The following is an 8,612-nucleotide window of genomic DNA, read 5'->3' as shown; positions in this document are numbered from 1 at the left end:
TTTAACAGATGAATCGATGAAGAAAGTATGGTGTATATATACACAATGGAATATTACTCAGCCTTAAGGAGAATGCACATATGGCTTTTTTTGTTGTTGTTGTTAATTGATGGGACTGAGACTATCATGCTAAGTGATATAAATTAGTCTCAAAAAATCAAAGGCCAAATGTTCTCTTTGAGATGTGGATGCTAACCCATAAAAAGGAAGGATAAGTGTAGGATTTCACTTACTTGGACAAAAGGGAATGAAGGGAGTGTCACGACCCCCTTGCCCGCAAGGAAGACGCGACTCAGGAATCTTCTTTCAGCAGTTTATTCAGGCCCTTGATATTCTTTTAATGATTCTTCTACTACCCGGAGTAATAATTGGATGCCCCTCCCAGCCTTAATAAAGCACCTCGAACCCCAATGCAAAGCTGCCACGTGTACCCTTCTCACAGGGTGCTAGAAAATGACACGCCAACTTTCTCTGATAAGGAGCTGGGAACACGCCAACTCTCTTTGATATGGAGTTGTCCTTCACAGACCACAACGGAGCCAGCGCCATCATGTAATGGCGACCACAGTCCGCAGGAACGGCTCACCACAGCTCCCCCTTTTTGTTTCACTAAGACAATACAGGCGAGAGTAGAGGTCCTATCCCACTGTGCAAAAGTGGCTGCATAGTATGGGCCAGCCCCAGGGGGCGCCTTCCCCAGACCTGACACCATATCAGCCGACGCCTTTTTTCGTGGGGCGGGGCGGAGACACGTCAAACCCGCATGCAATAGGACATGCTCCCCTTGAGGTCCCTCTTCTCAATGGATCACTCAAGTGCAGTGCCTTGCCTCGCATCCTGTATCGTGACGATGGTGAGTAAGAGGGAATAGCTGAGGTTGAACTGTGGCCATGCAGAAGTACAACTACAAACAAGTTGGCAGCACCCTGAAAGAAAGGCACGGACTTTAAAGTGATAGATAAAGACCAGTGTGGAAACCCTTCTGCGTGCAATGGCAACAAGACCCGCAGAGTGCAAGGGCTTTCCAGCACTAAGAGAAAGACAAAAGAAGGACATGTCGTACCCAGTGCAATGTTATAATAACTTGGGGTGCAACGACCATGTCAAAGGCACTAGTGTAGAAACCCATCTGCGTGCAATGGTAGCAAGACCGGCAGAGTGCAAGGGCTTTCTGACACTAAGAGAATAACGAGGAAAGACATGTCAATCCCAGTGCAATGTTATAATAACTTGGGGTGCAATGACCATGTCAAAAGTTTAGTGCTTAAGATGCGCAAGCCAGACCTGTGGCGAGTTGCCAGTTTCTAAAGCAGCAAGAGCTTGTATGATCATAGCCTTATCTTGAGCACTACGAGCCTTAAGGCGACAGAGAAACCACAAACAGAGGAACATACCAAAACAACACAGGGCACCAAAAATGCCTACTCCCACCCACTCTTTAAAAAAGGAAAAAGCAGAAGATATCCAATTGGTGAATTGACCCAGAGTCACGGGATCGACACGGGTACTATTCAAGACAGCTATCTGGGTTAGTTGAGACTGGATCATGTCTTCCGCTTCCATGGACCAATTTCCGGCCAGATATCCACCAATGATGTGGGAAGCATTCCTGGAATCATTAAATCTGACAGAGGTTATACATAAATGTGCACGTTGGTCAATGCAGCCTAAAAGTACTAGGTCAGCCAATTCTTCTACCTGAGCTTGAAGAAAATCTATTCTTTGGTTGGTAGCTAAAATCCCCGACAAAATATGTTGATTAATCGCATTTTGTGATTCAAGTATAGTGGACGTTTGTTGAACAACTTGATTAATAGTGGCAGCAGTTTGTACTTGACTGGCCATGGCTACTCCGGCCGTAACTGCTGCAGCAGCAGATGCCGCCACGGCTGTCACTATAGCTGCTGTGATTCCAAAATCTCTGCAGACTCTAAGTAGCTCTACAATAGGAAATTTATCTGGATCCGCAGTGACTGGGATTGGGACAAAAGTTGGAATTTTCATAATTACTGCTACAGTCCAAGAACCATTCCAACACTCAGATAAGAAACAGGTAATAATAGAACAATCCAGCATCCCCGACGAGGTGTGATTAGCTAAAAGGAACAGGAACGGGGATTGGATACAGACCATTGCAGGAGGCAATGTGGCATAATGTAACAGAGAGTTGAACGAAACAGATGTAAGCCTATTACCTCGTTCACTCTCCTTAGTAGTGCCAGAAACATTAGCCAGCCAACTTTTGGCTCCTAGTAATTGAGCCAATGCGGAAATATCGGCTGAAGCCCCCTTCTCATTGGAAATTAGCCATTGAAACCAGGACCAACCTGTTCCTGTAGAGGAGTTGGCATTGTTGTTAAAGTTATAAACATATCTCTTCAGAGGAGGGGAAAAGGAGAAACCTTTAGCAACTTGATGTTTCTCCCAAGAATGATCCTGACAAGGTGTAAATGTCGGGGGAAAACCAAAATTAGGGGTACAGTAGGGAGAGGCCTTGAAATGAGTGGCATAGCAAGTACTATTAGACGAAGGAGGCATTGGGATTAATACCTCGGAGATAATAGCTAAAGTAGTTATGTTTAAAACAGAGCTAGTTGCAGGGGTCCCTGAGCCTGATTGCTTTCCTGAAACTACTTGGCTCAATACAGCACTGAGAATACTCCCTGAGACTCGACTGGACCGCAATGGGTCCTCCCAGTTAGTCAAATTTTTGGTCTTAAGGCTAATACAATTAGTGTTCCCAAGGCTGAAACAAAAAACTCCTGTGAGATTAACTTGAGACTGATTAAAAATATTTTCCATGTCCCCTCTAGGAGAGGTACAAGGAGCAGACATCTCACATGAGGTAGAAAAAAGAGTGGGGAGGACACTAGAATTACTATGAACTGGCATTGGCATTGGCCATGCCCGTGCCACTGCCCACCACTGCATTGGTGCCATCTGTACCGTTGGCACCAGCATCAGGGCCAGAGCACTCATCAGAATGAAGCTCCTCATCATGTGACTGTTGTGGCACCTCCTGCTGCTGGTTAGTAGATCTCGAGACTCTTCTTGTCAGGCGTTCAGGGATCCACAGCGGCTCCGTGCGATCCTGGGGAAAAACACATACAGATCCTCGTGCCCATGTCAGCACGGGGTCAGGGCCGTTCCATTGGCCCGTAAGAACATCCTTCCACTTAACATAGCCAGTCCCAGAGGGCTGAGGGGACACATGTCTATCGGCCGCAGAGCGGCCATGAATATCCAAATTCAAAAAATTAATGGTAAAAAGAGCTAAGGACAGGCGTTCTTTAGGAGTGTGGTCAACTCCTATTCCCCCTTTTTGTTTTTCTAAGGTTTCTTTTAAGGTGCGGTGGGCACGTTCAACAATGCCTTGTCCTTGAGGATTGTAAGGCAACCCATGAGCAAGTTGTACTCCCATAGTAGAACAAAAGGATGTAAACTGTCTGCCAGTATAAGCAGGTCCATTATCAGTCTTAAGGGATGCAGGTGCACCCCATGCTGCCTATGCCTCTAAGCAATGAGTAATAACATTACGTGCCTTTTCTCCCAATAAAGCAGAAGCATGAATAATTCCAGAGTATGTGTCAATAGAAACATGTACATATTTGAGGTTACCAAAGTCAGGCACGTGAGTTACGTCCATTTGCCAGACTACCAATGGCTTCAATCCTCGTGGGTTTACACCATAAGTAGGAGGATGAAGAAATGTGACACAATGGGGACATTGTAATACTATCTGACGAGCATCTGCTCTGGAGATGGAAAAACGTCTGCGCAGTGTCATAGCATTGACATGAAAGTTGTGGTGAAACAATTTAGCTTCTTCTAAGGAGGAGGCCAAGCATACCAACTGGCTTCTAGTTGCCGAGTCAGCACAGGCATTACCCTGTGATAACGGGCCAGGAAGAGAGGTGTGAGCCCGAATGTGCATTGGATAGAAAGGGGCAGTACGGCTACGGATAAGCTGTTGAAGCTGATTAAAGTAAGCAGACACAGCATGGGTGTCACTAATAGCTCCTACAGCCTCCAGAATTTTGAGTGCCTGCACCACATAAATGGAGTCCGAAATGAGATTGAAAGGAAAAGAACACTGTTTAAAAACTTCAATGACAATTTGTAGTTCTACCCATTGTGGATTTCCAGGAGCAAATTGATGCTGGACAGGGGGAGAGTCATTAATCACATAAGCTCCCATTCCAGACTTAGAGCCATCAGTAAAAATGTTAACAGCCCCCGGAATTGGAGTGGTGAAGTTACTTTAGGGAAAATGATAGGATGCTCTTTAACAAAATGGAGTAATGGATGAGAAGGGTAATGATTATCAATATCCCCCTGAAACAAGCAACATAGAATGGCCCAGTTGTCCAGAGTAGCACACAAAACATTAAGTTGAACTTTAGAATAGGGTATGATAAGAGAAGAAGGTGCTTGTCCAAAAAATTGAATGCTCTGTTGAATCCCTCTAAGTGCTAACGCTGCAACAGCATCAGGATAGTATTCTAAAGATTTTCCTGGGGATACATGTGGGTGGATCCATAGTAAAGGCCCATCTTGCCACAGTACTCCAGTAGGCTGCCGCATAGTGGCAAGCACACATAACTGGAAAGGTTTATCACTCTGGAGCCTGCATAGAGTAGCATGTTGTATAGCTTCTTCTACTTTTATAAGGGCCGCTCTGGCCTCTTTAGTGAGGGTACGAGGGGAAGTAAGATCTGGATCACCCTTAAGAATAGCATACAAAGGCTGGAGCACGATATTAGGAATATGTAAATAACCTCTTATCCAATTAATATCTCCCAACAGCTTTTGAAAATCATTTAAAGTTTGGAGATCTTGAGTTCTTATAGTAACCTTTTGTGGTTTTAACATGTCATATCCAATCGTCGCTCCCAAATACTGAATAGAATCCCCTGTTTGAACCTTCTCAGGTGCAATATGTAATCCATAATGAGCTAACAACTTCACCAAGTCTTTATAGGCCTCATAAACTGACTGTTGTAATTTGGCTGCCAATAATACATCATCCATATAATGAATAATCTTGATGGAAGGATATTGTTGTCTGAGAGGTGCGAGTGCCTTCCCTACATACATCTGGCAAATCGTAGGACTGTTAGACATTCCCTGTGGTAAAACAACCCACTCAAACCTTTGATCTGGTTCCTCGTGATTACACGAGGGAAGGGTGAAGGCAAAATGCTGTGAATCTTTAGGATGCAAAGGAATAGAAAAGAAACAGTCTTTAATGTCAATAGCAATGATATGCCAGCCCTGAGGAACAGAGGAAAGCAGCGGCAGCCTGAAACACCCCCGCCATACGGAGGCGGATCGGGAGGCTGCCCGTTCTTGAGCCCTTGCTTATCTCTGTTCCCTGTACCTAAACTCCCTAACTGCCGAGACAGCGTCTCCAGCTCCTCCTCTTCATTATCTTCTACCTCTGACCCACTTTCGCATGGGGGCGTGCGCAGCACACTGAGATTTGGATACAGTCTCCTCCCGTTCTCCACGCCCCGCACACTCCCCTCTTCCTGAGACACTTCGCTCTCTGTTGTTTCTGATTTTTCTTCATGCAATTGTTCTAAAACCTCTTGCCCTTTAACAAGCGCTTCTTGGCATCGGCCATCCGTAAGACAACTACGGACCATCTTCCAGAGGGGTATCACCCCGCCCTCTAGCATGCCCTGCTCACGAGCAAAGTCAAGGTCTTTGCCTAATTTATCCCAGCTGGGTGTAGTGAGGCTGCCTGAAAATGCAAACCACGGTGCAGCGACATCTACTCTCTGTAAAAATTTCTCTAAGGTACTGCGTTTCACCTCCAGTCCCTTGGAACGTAAAAGGCCATCGAGGGCTAGAAGGAGTGGACTTGAAGTCACAGCACCCATGACGCAACACAAGAAAACACAGAAATCGAAAGTGAAAGTACACAAAACAAAACGAACATACACAGAAAACAAAAACGAAAATACAGAGTGCAAATGCTATGAGATGTAACGCCCTCTCTTTTTACAGAGGAGCAGGTACCTTTTAATGCTCCCTCTTTATGTATAGAGGAGCCTCCGCTTTTTAACAGCGGGTCCCACCTTACCTGGGACTTACCGGCGCGCCTCCCTGACTGCTGAAAGTTCTGGTTCCTGGGTGTTTCTTTGTTTCTTTTCTCCCGGGTCTCGGCACCACTTGTCACGACCCCCTTGCCCGCAAGGAAGACGCGACTCAGGAATCTTCTTTCAGCAGTTTATTCAGGCCCTTGATATTCTTCTAATGATTCTTCTACTACCCGGAGTAATAATTGGATGCCCCTCCCAGCCTTAATAAAGCACCTCGAACCCCAATGCAAAGCTGCCACGTGTACCCTTCTCACAGGGTGCTAGAAAATGACACGCCAACTTTCTCTGATAAGGAGCTGGGAACACGCCAACTCTCTTTGATATGGAGTTGTCCTTCACAGACCACAACGGAGCCAGCGCCATCATGTAATGGTGACCACAGTCCGCAGAAACGGCTCACCACAAAGGGAGGGTATAGAAAATGAAGTAGGATGAATTGTACATGATTCTCCTATGCTCATATGAACACAAGACCAGTATACCCACACAAGAATAGAATAAAAATTGGAATGACTTGCACTCCATGTATTTATAATATGTTAAAATACATCCTAGAGTCATGTATAGGTTAAAAAAAATTTAAAAAAAAGAAATAATTTTATAATTTCATTCAAATTAGAATATTTTATACTGTCAGTGATGAGAAATAAAACAAAGTTTTCTGATGAAAAAAATCTGTATTTTGTATATATTCCTTTCTCAGAATGTTTTTATGGTCATTTGCTTATTCTTGTTATTGCCTAGTATTCTTAAGTTTCTACTTGAAAGACTCCCTATGACAATTCCCATGAAGTATGTCTAGTGGTGATTTACTCACTCAGTATTTTTTTTCAAGAAAGATGTTATTTTTTCTTAAGTTTATAAAGGACATTATTGCTGGTGCTCTTTTTCTTTGTTGTCAAATTGTTTTTAATTTGTGTGTGCATCTTTTTTTATTTGAAAAATTAATACATAAACTCTGACCTAAATTTTTTTCCCGAAAATCTGATGATTTTCTGGAAGCTCCATTATAAAAAGATAAATCACTCTTCAGTTCTTGCGTTCAGAATTCTTTATTTTCATTTAATTAATTTATTTATTTAGTTATTTTTATTTGTGAATAGACTTTACTTATTTATTTATATGTCTTATATGTCGTGCTGAGAATTGAACAGACTTTTAATTATTTATTTATAGGAGGTGCTGAGAATTGGACCCCATTTCTCAGACATGCCAGCCAAGTGTGCTACTGCTAAGCCACAGCCACAGCCCATCAAAAATCTTAATTTTTAAATTTTGGTAGTTACAATTTGGTAGTTACAATTAGGAGGAAAAGTGGATATATTTTCCTCATTTTGTGTCCTTTGTAGATTTATCTTAATTATTGTTCTTTGAGCTTCTTGAATTTGAGTATCCATTTTCTTTCTCAGTATTCTGGGAGCATGGCTGTTACTCACTGAGGAAGATCTATGCAAGGATACCAATAACAGGAGCAAAGATCACTTCTGACCATACTGGAAACAGTGAAAACACAGTGAAATGAAGAAACCAAGTTCTGCCCCTTCCCATTCAGTCACCTCCAAAACTATCTATTTATTTTCTTTTACAAGATATTTATTTTACCTGCTTAAGAACTTTATAAAGATGGAGATGTGCACTATTTTTTCTGTCTGCCTCTTTTTTGATTAGTAAAATATATCTGGGAATCATCTACATATTGCATATTTCAGTGTCTCATTTTTTTTCAGTACCAAACACTATTTTAGGCTATGAATGGATTTAAGTATACTTACAGAATCTCATGTAGAACATTAATTTCTAGTTTTCAGTTGTTTGTAATATAGCTGCTAAGAACATTCTTGAAGTTCATGGTGTCTATTGTTCTAAAATAACACCCAGCAGTGAAATTACTGATTATAGTAGTAATAATTTAACACATTTAACATTATGAGAAATAACCAAATCTTTCTTCAAATGGATTCTTTAGTCAGCAAAGTATGCAAATTTGAGTTGCTCTAAACTCATTTTCTGTTATTTCTAGATCTTCTGTGAGCAAGGCTTTGTGTCTTTTCTGACAGGAAACAAACACAGCAGATGCTCAAGGGTTTCGGCTGGAGGCAGACATCCTGGCCTGCATCTGAGTGCATGATCATGTTACCTAAAGGCCCTGGGATTACACACAGAGCTGCACAGCAATGCCTGGAGAGCATGTGTCCTTCTGGGCGATTCAATTCTACTCCATTCTGTGGTGTTCAGTGCTGTATTTGCTCAAGAAAAGTGATGATTGTTACAATAAAGACAGTTGGTCTCTCGCCTGGGAAACCTCACCACTTCTTGCTAATACAGAAACAGTCTGTCAGCTGGTAAAGCACATTAGGCAATGTGACAGTGACCTACCAAGGACAGTCCTGAAGCACTTTCAGAGTCTAAGAAGGATGGCAGAGCTTTGTCTTTCTGCAGGGAAGGGAATGGAAGGAAGCACATTCATTGAGGGAGGGAGAGAGAGAAGCCAGAGCACCTGAAGCC

General features: G+C 42.9%; 1 long non-coding RNA gene across 2 annotated transcripts; it reads right to left on the bottom strand.

The window, feature by feature from the left end:
- Positions 1–299: 299 nt before the first annotated feature.
- Positions 300–6,466, bottom strand: LOC144372022 (uncharacterized). 2 transcript variants are annotated; one of them, XR_013432060.1, is made up of 2 exons: positions 6,089–6,466; positions 300–3,091 (listed from the first exon to the last, which is right to left on the bottom strand). It is a non-coding gene; the product is annotated as an uncharacterized LOC144372022 (long non-coding RNA). The 2 variants fall into 2 exon arrangements; XR_013432061.1 differs by having other exon boundaries at positions 6,100–6,466.
- Positions 6,467–8,612: the final 2,146 nt, after the last annotated feature.

Source organism: Ictidomys tridecemlineatus, chromosome Y, assembly GCF_052094955.1.
Source record: "Ictidomys tridecemlineatus isolate mIctTri1 chromosome Y, mIctTri1.hap1, whole genome shotgun sequence".
NCBI lineage: Eukaryota > Metazoa > Chordata > Mammalia > Rodentia > Sciuridae > Ictidomys > Ictidomys tridecemlineatus.
Note: the sequence above shows the minus strand (reverse complement) of the source record. Positions and strands in the feature narration are given on the sequence as shown.